The 17,352-nt window shown below is 44.3% G+C and overlaps 1 protein-coding gene across 11 annotated transcripts in view; it reads right to left on the bottom strand.

Moving 5' to 3' along the window:
• The window catches only part of LOC105832990 (polypyrimidine tract-binding protein 1), a 304,112-nt gene that overhangs the window by 187,587 nt on the left and 99,173 nt on the right, over positions 1-17,352 (bottom strand). Inside the window, exon 1 of one of the 11 annotated variants that reach the window (XM_036292454.1) lies at positions 13,852-13,881. The exons of the other annotated variants lie outside the window; for them this stretch is intronic. The gene's annotated coding sequence lies outside the window, so the exon portion shown is untranslated. Of the gene's footprint in view, positions 1-13,851; positions 13,882-17,352 lie in introns of those variants that run through there. 11 annotated transcript variants of the gene reach the window in all.

Genomic DNA, 17,352 nt, shown 5'->3' with positions numbered 1-17,352 from the left:
GTCTAGATGATAATAGCATATTAAAAGTATCTCGAGGCTTTCTTCCTAAATTGTTTCAAGGTTTCAAAACTGAAAGCCACATTTAATTTCAGGAAATTACGTGAAAGATGCGGGGCTTGAATATAAAGCCGTGATGGACGACCACGAGGCGGCGCATCGCGCCGATTCAGGCCCGACCATCACGGTCTGCTGCAAGTCGGCAGGAAGCACAGTGAGATTTCTTTCATTCCGCACTCTACCTCCGCCACTTCCATTGTCCTTCCGGCCGGTTCCGCGACCGCGAGTTGTACGCAAGAAACCTACCAAGAACTGCGATGGTAACGAACTTAATTCCTCATTGAGAGGTCGTAAAGTACTTTTCAGATAAATTTACTGGTGAATGAACTGGGTATGCAATATTCGGCGAGCGGACACTATTTATCGCGTTACGAGCTTGCTTACGCCTCGTTGCGGGCGAGGGGCCACGTGCTTGCGATCGTTTCGGCGAGATACGAGCATAGCGTAACTCGCGATCGTACAATTAACGCGCGCAATTAACGTGCGATCAGAGAACGTGTCGCTCATGGCTGAAAGAAGCCATAGAAGAGTACGCGTCGCAGGCCACTTAATTGAAAGGAACGATGGAAGGCAGGCAAGCAGGAAGGAAGGAAGGAAGGAAGGAATGAAGGCAAGGGCGAGCAAAAGAAGAATGAGGAGCAGGCGCTCCTCCAGCCACCAGCTGCAACCTGTTGAATTCGGAGATACGGTGAGATGGGGAATCACGGGGGCACCGTCCATTTGGTAACTTCGGATTACTATGAAATTGTTTTACTACTTCACACGCACCCCCGTCTGTGTACGGCGTATGTCGCTGGTAACGCGCGCGCATCCGAAATCTAATTACATATAGTGCCTGGATCGGGAAATTAACATCGTTAAATCCCGTGCAAATCATCATCAGGTTGTTGTCGCGGTGTAATTCGTAAAAATCGTTTTTTCGAAATAATTTTTAATAATTTCACTAAAAATATTTTTAGTGAAAATATTCTATTCAAAGACAACGGAACAATAAAATGGAAATGCGTGATGATTTTAAAATCAATCGAATTCGATACGCGTTTATCGTTTTTTCTAATAAATTCGAAGAAAGAGATAAAACCTTTTTGCCAATTTAAACGATTCTTTTTTTTCAAACGTTTTGCAAAAATACGCATGACGGTGCAACGAGATAACCCAGATTTTTACGTGATGTGAGTTTTTATAATAAATGTACGTAAATCGCGATTCGTGATTTATCGAAATGTATCGGTTCACTGAAACTCCAAAAGTGATGCTGTAATTTATTTCTGTCGTATAAATCAATCATTTGCCCCCGTTTACCGGTGATGTAAAAACATCGCAATTTTTTTATATTCTCGCGCCTCGTGCATTTTTCGTGTGTTTTCAAATTGCGTGATTTACCCGTAGAAAATATATACAATAAATCTATCTATATCGGTCGCGGAATCGCTCGTCGAGAAAGCCAACAACAAGGACAGCCGGTTTCTTTTATAAGATCCCTTCGTCATATTTCTTACATTAAAACAAGAAAGAATAGCGGACCAACCAAAGGACGCACACTTTTCTCTCTCGTTAATGGTGAAAACTAACACTTCGATCAAATGCGTCATCATAAACTATCTCATATTGCCAGGAAGAACCACTCGAGACATTAATTGTATCGCGCACACTGTTAAAATAATATCTCATAGCTTTCTCATTTCACATCACAAGATTTTTATTTCACTTTTCAGTAAAATTTTTCGAGGAATCACGCCATCCGACCAGTAACATAAAAAGATCCGAATAAATACGCTCGTCTGCCAGTGCAAATCTTTGATTTAGGCAATTAATCTAAAAGCTATCCAAAGCGGAAACGACTACGTCTGTTGATCGAGGAGATAGGAAACGGCTCGAGACTAGCCAAGAGAAGAGCTGATGAATGCGACAACGCGTGACGAAGATGGAGCGCGCGGATCACAAAGCGACGGAGAAGACTTGGCAGAAAGAGCGAAGGAAAGACGAGAAGAGTGCAATGACCAAGTGCACGTGGCCGCGCGTAGTGCATAAAGCGGGAATGTGCGGTCGGGCGAACCACTCTCGTGCATTCCGCGGCTTCAAGGTTGAAGTCAAGTCACACTTAAGTATCCATAGTCCAAAGTTCCGACTTCTGGAGACAATGCTGCGGACGAAAGCGCGGAAACTTCGGCGGCAACATTCCGCGTATCGCGCTCGAGACGCGCAGCTTTACTTCTGCAAGATTATCTCGAATAGACTGGAATGAGGGAAATCACAAAACCGACGAAATATCGCCAGATCGTGAGCCTGTAGAGGCTTACACGCGCGAAACGCCTCGGTCGGTTGAGCGTTTCGACGTATTTGGCATCGGCGAGGTAGTATATTTGGAACTCACGGCCGAAATACGGCTGATACGGCGTATCTAAGCGACTAGATTGACGTAATGTATGCGCGATCGTACAGCCCGCACGTACGACGTCGGTCGACGCCCTTGTTTCGGCTTAGCTGTCCGCTTCCGGCCGGATACGACAAGGATCTGTTGTAGCTGTTTCATGGTTGTTGCTTGGGAGGCGTGATTCTATTTTTTATGCTTTTTTTAAAGGCAAAAAATACATTCATGGCGATCGCGCGCGTAAAACTGAGAGAAGCGAAATCGGAACAGATCAATGTTAATTACGCGTTGTACGGTGTTAAGATTGCGATTGCATGTGCAACGAAATAATGATACAGAAATAGAGACTACGATGTCAATTCGTACAAATCCATTATCTTTTTTTTCACGACATTTTCTGTATTGAGATAGTATAAACAATAGAACAGGAATTGTGCAATAACAATACTAACTAAAATTAATAAGATATTATGTGATGCATTGCCATAAAAGTCATACGTCACAATAAAATTGATTTGCCTCTCCGACAATCCGTTGTATGCACATCGTATAATTGCATGTGCATACAACGGATTGTTGGAGAGAAGAAGAAAAAGCAAAAAGGGTCAGAAGTACAAAAATACAGAAGAGAGTAAAGTTTATGCGAAATGGAAACACTAAGGTAAAAACATCCTGACAAATTTGCATACACGTGAGCTTTTTACTTCGTCGTCGCATTGTGGATTTTCCGCGCACGATGGAAACAATTTCACCAGCACGAACAAAAAAAGATTCACGAAGACTGTTTCCTTCTGACCGGATTTAAGCTGTTCGAATTATTGTCGGAGCAAGATCTCAATAAAAAATGTGAAAGAGATTTAAAAGGGATATCGGACAATCAATTCCAACTCCGGCTGGCAGAAACAGACATCTTTTATTCTCGGAGAGAATAAAAGTTTTACAGAAAAGGGGATTGTATGCATGGATACGCATATGGAAATACAGATTTTTTTAACGTAAAAGTACAATGTTAAGTTTACAAAAATATTTTCAGCCAAGATTCCGAAGTTTCGAGATTTCTACACGATCAGATCTCTTCTGCAAAATATGAACTCTACATTTCTACAACATCTCTTCAAAATGTTTTTCAAACAAATTAATTTATATTGTGTATTTGATTAAAACTCGTATTACTAACATATTTTTAGAAAAACGTTATAGATACTAGTTTTAATCAAATGCACAATATAAATTAATTTGTATTAAAGAAATTTCTTTTGCACCCAAATGTATTACTCGATAATAGTAAAAAATATTTCATCATATTATAACATATTCTCAATGAATATATAACAAAATTGTCGATAAGAGTCAGCTCTTAGCAATTTCGTTACATACTTATTGCACTTATTTCGCAAAATCTTAAATTATTAATTTTTAATATATTTTGCCCTTTTTGAATTATAGCTTTATTCATACCGTAGAATTGTAGATCAAAGAAACTAATAAAGTTGTGTTTTGAGATGTTTTTTAAGCTCTAACATGTCATCTCGTACCTAGTTACGTTCTAATACCTCGCTTTTTAAGAAATTTAAATTTTCGTGATTCGCAAGTCTTCAGACTTAACATTGTTAAAAATTCTCCCGAAATTGACTCTGGATTCTATACATTCCTGCATTGTAAAATAAAATATTTCATAAATTCCTTACATAAAAGTAAGAAAGGTATGGTTCTAGTTCATCTAGGTTCCTCCTGACATACATTACGTAGCGAGCCAGTATTTCAAAGGTGTGGTAGAAAGTTACAGAGGCAGAAGTTCGCAGAATAAAAAGCAGCACGAGCAGCAATGTGAAGAGAAATAATTCTAAATCAAAGAGGAAGCGAGAGTTACGCGTGTCAAAGTGTAGTAATCTGACCTTTTACACCCTTTTATATATAATATATCCCTTTTAGTGTTTTGAAATTGCGACTATCTTTACTCTTGCTGAAAGTGCACTTCAGGCTAAAGATAGCATGATAAGTAACCTTTTTTCTGATTTTTCAAGAAAACGTCAGTTGTGCAAATCGAAAAAGGGCGGTGGCACGGAAAAAATTCTCCTTGACTCGCATAATATATACCATAAAAGACTTATGACTTTTATGCTCCGAATTTTACTTTCAAAGAGAATCTATATAAACTGCAGTCGAAATATATCGCGTAAAGTATCATTACGAGCGAAAGAAAGATGATAATAATAATTTCTCATGCTAAGGGAAAAAAAAAGATCAAATTATACTGTTTTTATTAATTGCAAAGATTCAAAGAACAGAAAATATAATACTATTAGTACTTTCAACTTATCCGAAATAAAATCTCTTCAGGTATATAACTGCAAGACGCTCATCTCTATACCGAATGGACTTCTTCAATGTCTATTTCTGATTTAGTGTCGTGTATCTTGTTTCATTAATGGATTCAAGATATATTTCTGTCCCGTAATAACGCAAAGTGCCAGCGAGGAAAAGGATTAAACAGAGCAACGTGTATAATGGCAGCGCCACGTCCTAAACACGGTAACCAATATCCGAACTTCGTAAGCCTATACGAAGGTCAGGACGCGTTATTACATTACTGCATTATACATCGGTATATGCTACATCGGGTGCATGTCCATCGAGCTTTCGAAGCGATACACAATGGCGGCTGACCGCCATGGGGCAACCGAGTCTGTAATCACGGCCCACGACAGGCATCCTTCCAAACAAGTCCTCCACAGAGACGGTGAGCTATATGCAGCGAAACATTATCCGTGAAGGTGCATCTGTCGCTGTCAAAGTCTACAATTTTTTGCTTGTTAAATCGAGATGACTCGTAATTGCGATTTATGTGTGCGTCTCTCCCGTGACAGTGGTGATAGCAATAATTGAATTAAAAAAATATCATATATCTCATTTTGCGATTAATGTAAATATTCGGTGTGCGAAAACTTAGGTAAGACTACGGCTCCTTGCAAAATTTTGCCACAGATAAAGAATAAATTATTTCATCTAGAGTATCTAGACTCTTTCTGACAACGAGTGACGTCAGAGGCAAGCTCCGCCTCGGAAATGCATCGTTTGTCATCAGAGTCCATTTCTGGCGCGACGCGATATCCGTCATTAGACGGTAGCGTATCTTTCGTTCGACGGTGACGACGATCGCGAGATAAACGGGGGGGGGGGGGGGACTTGGACGGGCCGGATTGAACGGCTGCTGCCTGGAGCAGAGGACGCCCGCGAGCCCCGACATCTGTAGCAACAACGCGTTCCCGTGGACTGTCACGATAATGTGACAGCCGAGAAACACGCAAAAGCCCTTAGCGGCGGCGCCGCGACGCCCCCGTTTTCGCGTCGTCGGCGTCATCCGGCGAGAAAGGTACGACAGTTTGCTTTATTTGGCCGCCGCCCGATTTTCGTGACGAGTAAAACCCACCGGTGGTGGTGCACGCGGGCGAGAAGAGGAAAAACAGAAGGGAAATAAAGGGAGAAAGAGAGAGAGAGAGAGAGATAACAAAGAAAACATCCTAGCGAACTCGTGTCTCCGCGAGATCGAAAGGATTTCTCCCGCGGCTTCCTCGGGACTTCTCCGCGGCGAAGAAATAAAGACATTTTTCCAGCAGCCCGCCGGGTAACGATCGCGTCCTGGCGGTGCTTGAACCTTAGAAAATAATAAGAGATAAGCTTTTCACGACACGTCGGCACGTCGGAAGATTTATCCGGCTGTAAACCGAGGAAGCAATATTTCCTTCTTTCGACGGAGCTGCGAGAGTTATTTGGGCCGGGCGCGATCGCCTGAAGTTTCGAAGATCGATCGCGCGTGCAGACCCCCTTTTACCCCGTATTAATGTTAGACAGATTTACCGCGACACTTAATTTACCATCCAAATCGTCCGGATAATGCCCGGCAACGAAAATTACAAAATCGCGTTTTGGCAACGACATGTACAGCAGAATCCATTAATATCAGTGTCTTCTCTATTCTGAAATCTTCCAAGGGCCGGGAAAACTTGCGAGTTGAGGACTCGGCGCACGGAAACTCCGGACACCTTGCGAGCGAGCGAGCGAGCGAGCAAGAGTGCGTGCGAGCATTCGTGCGCGTCGTCACATGTGTATGTCGCACAAACATACTTACTCGCGAAGCGGATGACGACAATCGGGATGGAGGACGGGGACACAACGGGAGCAGCATGAATATCTCAGTCGGCTTATTTACATATTCCTTCTGCTAGATATTCACGGATAAGATGATCGCGCGATAGGATCGAAGCGGGGCCGCAGCAGCAGCGAGCGCCATGGAAACCTCATTGCCAGGGAGGGGGATGGGGGAGGGGGGGCGAAGGGAGAGAAGGAAAGGAAGCGAGCGTCGCGAGGATGCTGGTGGACGCTCCACGTAGCTCCGTCACCGTGGAGACGCGCTACTCGTCGAAGGGAAAATATACTCTGCCATTGTGAAGAGGAATTTCAGACGACGCGAAAAGTATGTCCTCCTCAGCGAGGCAGTCTCGTGGAAACGATACGTTAACTCTTGAGAGAGTCAGTCGGATGTATCAGCAGCTTTGTCTGAGTGTTCCTCGCGAGCCCGTTCTTTAGAACTCTCCCCATTGCCATAGTTGTGATGTAATGGAGGCGACTAAAGAAAACGAACCGCGTTGCGGTAATGTTAAACGTAGACACTTTCTAAAAGCAACCGAGCAACGAGAGAGAGAGAGAGAGAGAGAGAGAGAGAGAGAGAGGCGGGGGGAGCGTGAGAAAAATATTACAAGATATATTCATAAATAAATTAGTTATAATTTCCAAAGATACAGCCTCCGCGCGATACGTACGAAACTTACGGCAACTTACCGCCATCTCGCGCGATTATTGTAATTATTATTGAAGCAACGCGGCCGAGGTACGCAACTTCGGGGCCGACAATAATTTTCACGAACTTTGCCGCGCACGAAAAACGCTTTCGGGAGGCTGTAAGCACCGCGGCGCGAAATAATTAAACAATTCCGGCAACTCGAGCATTAAGTAGACTTAAGGGGTCTACTTCGCCGCTCTCGCCTCACGGCGCCGCAATAATCCTCCCAAGAATCTCCAGAAATAGCTTTCGTCGCGACACGAGAGAGAAAAAGACAGGGAGAAAGACAAAAAGCTTTTTCCCGATGAAAGAGGAGCGCGAAAAGCGAACGAAGGCGTGTAAAGCTTGAGCGAAAAACAGAAGGTGGACGGCTCGGCTCGGCTCGGCTCGGTGGGATTCGCCTTTCGCTTTTTAATCCACCGAGACGCCAATTTCACGAGTCATCCCGTGTGCATCGATGGTCCGCGCGTACGTAAATCCGATAACAAGCAACAAAACTGCTCTGTAATGAGAGAGAGAGAGAGAGAGTTGCAACGTTGAGGACAGAGGAAATGGGTCGCTGGATCACATGTCCCACCCTTCATGCATTTCTGTGACTTTCCGTCACACGCTCCGCGTGTCACAGGACCTTCTTAATATTATGCTTTTACAAAGTGCACCCCACGTTCTTATTTTAAACAGGAAAATTTAATCTCCCGCTTTGCATGTAAAAAGATTTCGCGGATCGTAATACATGACCTTTGAAAACTGATTTTGACTTTCTTTTCTATTCCTTTTTGCAAAGTGTAACGAAATTCCTTTCATAAGACGACGAGTCTTTCCTCCCCCTCTACCCCTCCGCCAAATTTATTCGTTATTTCTCGAACGCACATACGTTTTCCAGATGCTGCAATCACGCGAAAATAAAGGAAATACGTCTTCTTTCGCCTGGAATACGAGAAAAGACACGATCGGAAACGATATCGCGCGAATTTTATCCACGTTGCAGAAAATTCTGGATTCGTTGTTGCTCGTCGCGCGGGGCGACGGAGAAATGATATTTACATCGTTGTACGTATAACACGTCAGATGTGAGCATGGATTTAGCTTTCGCTCACACGAACTATACCTTACGCCCTACGTAGTTATGGTCTATGCTTTATAGTTACTTGCCTGGAAATTATCGCACGCGTATTAGCTCGAGGTAACATTTACATTGCGATAGATTAGCCGAACAGGTGCCCCCGTTGCCACGTCAGCCTGCTATTATTAAACAAAAATTGTAATTCGCGTCGCTCAAAATAAGCATATCATGCTGATATCGAACGCGCAAAGTTAAAATCGCGATCCAAAAATAGTAAGAGAAAAAAGCAATAAATGTTATATTTCGAAAATCTGCGAAAGTTTCGACAAATAAACACAGAAAATAATTTTGTCAAATAATGTAAAAATACTCGAGCATAATGAGTAAGGCTATAAAAAATTCCAACATTCTAGCAATCACACAATTTAAATGATCTATACAAAATTATTTTCAAATTTGTATCTAATTAAATTTCTAGATACTTTAATCGTTCTATTCGCGTATGTATTTAAAGGTGTTTGTTACTCTTTCGTAGGGATAATGAATTTCTGCATTTATAGAATTCCTTATACAAGAGAGACACGCCGCCGCTAATTAACAGCATTTACGGAAAAATCGCGACGGCACGCAGGAAATGGAGATTCTCGGGGGAATGCGATCGACTACAAAGGAACAACTCAATCCCTGCAATAAAGTGGTTACTACTCCTGTCGGCGGACACGATGCGATGCGATGGCGCGTCGGCATGACAGGATCGAAATGCGCACAATAGTAATTCGTCACAGCGAGCAGATAGTCGAAATGGTTGTGTCGCGCGCGGGTAACTGAAATTCCAGCAAGAGTCGTTCTACATAAACGTCCATCCGACATTCCAACCCCGTTGCCGTCAAACTCCAACAAATATAATCCTCTTACGGAGTCCGTTTCGAGTAGTTACAAGGCGCATTGCAATTACATCATTCGCGTACGTTCCGGTCCGACGACGGCTCTGGTCCAAGCGACGCGAAAAGCAACGCGAAAGAGCGACGAAAGAAAATTAAATCCTCCCAATATTATTACCACTCAACAATTATACAATCAATTAGCAAACGGTTAACTCCAAGAGTTTGGAGAACTTATAACGGTATGGATTCAATTATATTATAATTTTCCCGTCCGAAACGAGAGAGGGGTGTAAACGCGCGGGAGACGTAGACGCGAAAATGAGAAAAGCAAAAAAAAAAAGAGAGACAAAGGGAGGGAAATGAAGAGCTGGCGTAAAGACAAAAGACGAAGAAGATGGAGTTTGCGACGGGGGTGCGACGCACCCTTCTTCCGCGACGCTGCCACGTACAGAGACGCGCGCGCGAGTCTGCTTTAAAGGGATTTACGTGCGCCGAACTTCTTTGTCGTAAAGCAAGCCGGAGTAATGGTATCCAGGGAAGATGACAGATTTTTTTTTCTTCCCCGATGTTGCGCTCGCGCAAAGACGCGCGCGTTCGTTCGGGATTCCGCGCGAAAGACCAAAGGAAACCGAAACGCACGAAACGCTATATTGTCGCTTATAAAGCGAGATGATATTTAAATGCGAACAATCAGCAAGTTTATTGGTACTCGAAGACCTTATAAACGTTTTACGTTCAATCTTGCGAAATAACTAGAGTTCACGGTAACATTCTCAACTTTGATTCGAAGGAAAGTTAAAAGAAAGTTTAGAAATGTTGAACAGGAAGTTTCCCGGATGATAAAGAGATCATCGATACAATTAAACTGAAGTAACGACACGCGCGGGCGAAGGAATCGTTTCTCGACGTGAATTTTGTAGAAACATCAAACTCTGCATTCCCCAATGTAGATCCGGAAAGATGGGTTGGAATTCAGTACTTCGACCGGCACTCCGGCTACGTGCTAATCCGAAGATTCTAGTGATTAGCAGCGAGAGAGAAAGAGAGAGAGAGAGAGAGAGAGAGAGAGAGAGAGAGAGAGAAGGGAGAGGAAGAGGAAGAGAGAGGACAGCGGAAACACGATTACGAATTCAGAGACCGTCGTCACGTCGACAAAGTGACAAGTTCCAGTTATCGAGGTTTCAACGGGCCACCTGTTTTCCCGCTCCTCGTGTGACTACACGCGACCTGACGTTCCATCGAGGCAAATGGAACGTTAGGACGCGATAGGCATGCAGGTGAGCTTATCTTTCACGTAGACCACGCTACGTGAGAATTTGTGGGAGAAGTCAAGCGCCACCGGTGGCCGCCCCGAGTTCATCAGGAAGACGGACTTACGGAGAGAGGGAAAAAAGTCACTTTCGAATGGTCCCATAATCACGATTTGTTTTAATCCACCCATGCGCGCGCGGGCGTAGTTGCATAAGTCAGAGATAATTCACAGGGCACGTTATCGACTCTTATCCACGTCCCATTTTTCAACGTGTGATTTTGATTTAAGGTCGACACGACAGCTCGCTCGTGGACAATGGACAGCGTCGACGAAAACATTCCTATCTCGAATTTTTTTTTTTTTTTTTGTTCCAAAACGCCAACTTTGCAGCAAATACGTCAGCCCGCATATTCGACGGCTCGCAAACGGTGTAACGATGTTTCAGCTCCAGCTCGCCTAACAAATAGATTTAACGGCGTATAAATGAATGAAATTTTCGTGCGAAACTCGGGTTAGATTGGTAGCAATTATCCCAGGGCCCGATCCGCCAGACAGTTATATTTTACTTGCATTCTTTCTCAATTTATCGCCAATAATTTCTTTCATTCAAATGCTTTTCCGGGCAACGCTTGGAGCCCCATTTAAACAATTTTCCGTACGTTCTCGCACGGAAACGCTTTTTCTTTTTTTTTTCAATTTTTCTTCCATTTGACCTACGTGAAATTTTATGTTCGCGTTGCACCGCGTTCTTAGAAAAAAGGGATGTGATTTTCGCCACGTGGAAGTATAATGCGTGAACGTGAATCGCGCGAACGAAACTTATGTCATCGCTCGTCTCGCCACCCAACTGCGAAAACGAACGTCGCGTGTCAGCGCGAGACTACGCACGTCAGAGTCACCGGGTAACTACGTTAGGTACTACGTGTGCACGGGGCATATATTTCGAGAACACTCGGGAAAGAGAGAGAGAGAGAGACAGAGAGAGAGATATCTGAGAGAGGAAGTGAAAGGGGTGTTGCTGGCGCCCGATGCGGCGCGTTAATGACAGGAAACCGGCAATATGAACTTGACGGCTCGGTACCGCACCGTGTACCGCAGTAACGTACCGACAAACCGCAGGGCCCCATCGTCGCAGACAATCCCCCGACTCCCCCCTTCGTCTCTCGCCCCCCCCCCTGGTTTCTGTCACTGTCTCGCGTTACCGCGCCACCCCCGCTGACTCCGTTACTCCACCCTCGTCATTAACCGTCGCTCGTCGACGAGCATCGTACCAAAATGTGTTACGGTCACAGACAACTTCGAATAAATAAGTACACCTGATGATTACGATACTGCTGATTTTAGGACAAACGCAAATGCGATTCACGTCAAATTGAAGATCAGCACGTGAAAAGTCGAAATAAATTTTCAAACACTAATTATTTTGATAAAACTTAACTGTACAGCAAAACCGTACTTTCCGTGCTGTATCCTTTAGCCCTGACGTGACGCATCGCGCTGGCGCGAAGGGAGAAAAAAGATGAGATCGTCCGAAGGAAAAAAAAGGGCAGATTAAAACGCGCTCATTCGATATAACCACTCGTTAGCACGAAATTACAGCTCCGCACCTTGCAATTACTTTCAATATCGCGGCTTCCAGCCCGCCGCTTCTCCCATCGCCGTCGTTTACAGCACCGGCGTTAAATTGGAACGCGGTTAATTATCATCTGAGCGGCGGGGAATTAAACATTTCGCTTTCTATCGCGTCGGCTCCATTCAACGGAAGGGCTATGGTCAAGTAGTTCTTCGTGCAGCACCGTGGAGTACGTGTATAAGTGCATCTCTTCCGAACGGGTTATACATGGTACCGGAGATATAATCGTTGTCGCTAGATATGCAAATGAAAAATATCACGAAAGATGCACTTACACAACATAAATAAATATTTTATACAGCTATAAAAATTTTTTCATCTAATTTATCTGATATCGATACGTCATTCTATCATAATTAGAATAAAACTGATGGATCAATTGAATAAGAGTAATAAGTGGCACTCATCTCATTTTCAACGTCGCGGATGTCGGGCGTGCGAGTTTGCGAACAAACTAAAAGTTGAGTGTGCTAGATGTTCGCCAAAGACGCGAAAGAAAAGAAGAAAGGGGAAGTGAATGTTCGAGGAAGGCAGAGTTGGAGGAAGTAGACGAAAACGCCCCGAGGCGAGGATAAAGGCGAATTCTCAGCCATCCAACTCTAATTAACGTCATTAGGTAATTAGATACGTAGACCGCGCATGCCTCTTGGGGTTGCGCGTAAGCGAGTGTTACATTTCAGCGTATCAGCGTATAGGAGGGTTCCGGCGCAAACCGGAGCGACGGTAAACTTGGTAGACTGAAGAAGTAAAACTCTTCTTCGCGACGGGCAGTCATCGGCGATGCGTGTTGAGTAATTAATGTGACATTGAATACAACACTACGAGAGGCGACATTCGAAACGTGTACCGCCACATTATACATTAAATATCGAACAGCGGTGTCCAAACGTGTTCTAAATGGGGGCTCAATAATAAAATTAGTGTACATTAATCAGTGATTTGCGGGGTACAGTTGCCCGAGCTTCAATTGAAACCGTCGCTTCGACGAGCGTAACAACAAAGATTGAGGATTGCGCAATATTTCGCAAGTTTGATGATGAATTTCTACCGTGCATGTAATATCTACGGTATACCTAAGTATATCTGTATTTAATAATGAAAAATTGAATCGAATATACATGTTGACTACCTACTGTAGATTTTATAATATAATATCGCAGTGCAGAGAAGATACAAAAACACGAGATGCCAAACAATACAAACAGATTCGACGACCATTAGCATTCGAAAAATACTACGTGTCTAAAAATACCGTTTAAAAAATCTGGAACTGATAACATCACCAGCGCGGGAAAAAAATATTTTTTATTTTGAGAGTACTTTTTTTACTGCACATGATAAATTCAAATACGAGACAAAATAATAAAAAGAAAGGAGAGCTGGTTAATCGGCATTTTTCACAAGCGATCTCGCCGGTAGAAAATTACTACGTACCTCGGATAGCGATTTCATATTACACAATATTTCCCTGCCCGTAATAGCGCGTCATTGTGCTCCGAAAGGAAATACTTCTCCCTCCCTCTCTCTCTCTCTCTCTCTCTCTCTCTCTCTCTCTCTCTCTCTCTCTCTCTCTCTCTTCTCTCTCTCTCTCTCTCTCTCTCTCTCTCTCTCTCTCTCTCTCTCTCTCTCTCTCTCTCTCTCTCTCTCTCTTTCACTCCGGTATCGCCCTCCAACAGGCTATCGATCGAAATGCAATAACATGCACGATCACCCGTCGTCACGCTTAAGAAAACGCGATAATCGATACTGACCAAAATAAACAGGGGAATATTTTGAAGAAGATTAATACATCGTCGTAATTCGTTCCAGACGAGGAGAGGTTTTCACGTCGTGAGGACTCGGGGGTAGAAAAAAAAGCAAACTTAACGAAGTAACGTCGCGTATGAACACAGAGAGCGCCCACGTTGCGCACTTTAACGCGATTATCTTTCGTCTTGCGTCGAATAAACACCTCACGTTGAGCAAATAAAGCGCAACGTCGCGGCAGACACGGTCGCGTTTAACACGGCGCAAATGCAGGCGCAAACTGACGTAAACGGTCGTGGTCCCCAAAAATATACAGCGCGGAGTGACCGAGGTATGCGGAATGAGCCGAAAATACGCGGTGACGCCGTCCCACGCGGAAAATCAAACGAAACCACTAGCTAACTAACGGCAAGAGAGAGAAAGAGAAAGAGAGAGAGAGAGAGAGAGAGAGAGAGAGAGAGAGAGAGAGAGAGAGAGAGTGTGTGTGTGCGTGTGCATACGTGAAGGCGGCGGACCTGACGATCCGCGGTAAGGTGGTTAAGGCTAACGATAATTTCTAGTCGGCGCGGCGCGGCGTCACGTGCCGGCGATATAAATCACATCCCTTTCCCTGCCCACGTCACCGGTCGACCCCCTTTTCCGACTCCTCTCGTGCGGAACTCGCCCCCGCAATTACCTAATACGTCCGCCGCGTTATCCCTAGACACCATCGGCGCAGGAGAATCCCAGCCACCTCCCCACCGCCCCCGCGCGGCCGCTAACTTACGTCCCGGCGCCCAATAATAGATCTAGACAGCCACAGCTTGTGATGGATTCCCCTAAATCACCGTGCCGCTCGTCGACGAGGAGGAAGGAATTGCGCGTCGCAATCCCTTCTCGCTCGCCGGGAAAGAAGCGAACGCGCGGAGCCCTGGAGAATCCTTCCTCGACTCCCTCTCTCTCTCGATTTGATCGCGGAATCGGTGTCCGCTCGGTATCGACCGTCAGCGTGAGTGCAGCAGCCACCGACCTTCGTGAAGTTGATACACGTCGTATACGCGGGAGATATTTCGATATTGCTGAGGTCAACGCCTACGCCATCTCGCGATGCGTCGATGGATGATGCATTCACCCGCATCGTTTATTCGCAAATGGAATAGAACAGCGAAAAAGTGAGCAGGCTGATAGCGGATCGAAATTAGAATTCACTCCTCGTGTCCTCCCCCCCCCCCTTCCTCCTCCACAAACACTTCCGCGAGAGAGAGAAGAGGAGCATGTCCGACGCGTGGTAAGCCGATAAGCTCACGTGTCGGGGAGAAGAAACGCGTCGCGGGGGTTACTTTCGACCGACGACGACGACGACGACGACGACGGCGGCGGCGGCGGCGGCGGCGGTGAGCCAATGTTAGGACACGATCGATCCTTTAAGTAGAACGCAGAAAACGGCTGCGTAATCCCACGGAAACTCTTTCTCACGTGCTTCCATTCCGGTCGTGCGAGACCATTCTTGAAGCCTACGTACAATACATAACTGGAGTCTTTCTTTCTCTCTCTCTCTCTCTCTCTCTCTCTCTCTCTCTCTCTCTCTCTCTCTCTCTCTCTCTCTCTTTCAGGTAGCATTTACCGCGTATATTTACCACGGATATTCGCGTTACTACGCCCGCAGGATACATAACCGGCATACTTGGAGTGCATTTTCCAGCATCGAAGAAACGTAAGACGTGTCTACGAGGCTCGCCAGAGTCGCGGAAATTCGCGATTTCTCGACGATGGTTTTCACGATTTTTTCTTTTACATTCCCGAGGAAATCGACTCTGAAATCGCTATTAATGTACGACAATGTCGAAATATCATCGTATGTTACTCTGAATTTTACAAACGCGACATTCGAGTGTTATAGATAGTTTTAAAAAAATTGGTAGTGTCTTTCCCTCGTCTGTATCGCAAAAATTTCATTCATTTTTCAAAAATGGAAGTTGCATTTATTTTCCTTCGGGGAAAAAAATAACAGCGACTATAAAAAAAACTGAAAGCGGTTTTTTTCTTTAATAAACTCAGTTTAAAACTCAGTTTAAAAAGAATAAAGTATCGCAGATGACTGTAGAGGCGTATCGATTTGAATGCAATTGCAGACGCTATAAGTGAGTTATTGTCCCGTTAGTCGTGCTATTTTCACAGAAAAATACAAGGCAGGTATACACAAATCTATTAGATATTTTACCGACTTTGCACAATTGAAAGCCAATCACTTCCGTTAAGCGCGGACGGTTGGTCAATCAAAATACAAAAGAGAGGCTCGGAAGAAACATGCAAAATTTAGATGTGATCTTTTATTCTGCTTGAAATTGTCGAAAGAGAGGGGTTTTCTGCCAACGGATTCCGCAAGCTCCAAGTGCATTTAAAAGGAACGCCCGCTGTGTGCGCATCTCTTTCGCAGAAAAGTGCAAAATCGAAATCCATCGACACACTAAAACCTACCGGCCTGCCAACGTTCGCGCGTTCAAAATCGGATTACCAATTTCCGCTTGACCAAGCCCGGAAACCATCACATTCGTCGTGCGAACGATTTTCCACGTCGAGCAAGCCGCGAAAATTCGCAGATAGTCAACGTTGTGTCACGTCACCACTCATGCCCTCCTCTATCGAACAACACATTTGAATATAAATAAATTTCAATAAAGTTTACTAATTAAGAATTTTTGTTAATTTTCACAGAACGAGAAGCTATAAGAGGCGTTGAAACAGTGTCGTTTTGGCAAGAAATACAATAAATTATAATAAACCAAAGAAAAAGTCATAAGATTCTAAAAATAAACCCCTCCTCGCGCACTAAAGGAGTTACCGTACTCAGAAAAAAAATAGAATTAATATAAAGTAGAATAAGGGAAAGATTGAGGAACTTTGTTCACATATAACCTTCACAGTAATCGACTGTCTCGGCGCGAGAGTCTTTACAATACAACACATTACACATCATCCCCTCTACCCATATCTTTTTACCCATACATTGCATTACCTATCGGGCCACCTTCGTCTGCAACGGAATTGCACTCGAAGGCTGAAGTATACGCGACGTATGATAGAAGGCGATCCTCGAGATCGAAAGTAGGCTCGCGATGTGCATAAAAGGAAGCGAAATGAGATTCTCTTTTTGAAAAAGAAAGAGAGAGAGAGAAAGAGGGGAACATTTAAGTAGTCCTCTGCAGGCGTTCTTATCCTTCGCCGTGGAAACTCTATTACACGGATTTGGGTCGCGCGTCGTATTATGCAGATCACTCGAGTCGATCCGCGTGTAAGCTCTCGCTTACTTACGGATTTTAATTACGTCGTGCATCACGCGCGCTTATCGAGAAGCTGCCACCACTTGGCATAGTGTTATTATGCTTTATCGGTCAGTTTATAGCGCGATGAAGACGCGGCAAGTTAGTACCATCGCGAAAGCACGCGCTTTACGGAAAGAAAGAAAGAAAAAAAAAAAGAAAAAAGGAAAAACAAGTACAGGATCCATGTATCCGGACGGTACGCAG

The sequence above is a fragment of the Monomorium pharaonis genome, chromosome 9, assembly GCF_013373865.1.
Source record: "Monomorium pharaonis isolate MP-MQ-018 chromosome 9, ASM1337386v2, whole genome shotgun sequence".
Taxonomy (NCBI): Eukaryota; Metazoa; Arthropoda; class Insecta; order Hymenoptera; family Formicidae; genus Monomorium; species Monomorium pharaonis.
The sequence above is the reverse complement of the archived record's forward strand: the minus strand, read 5'-3'. Positions and strand labels throughout refer to the sequence as shown.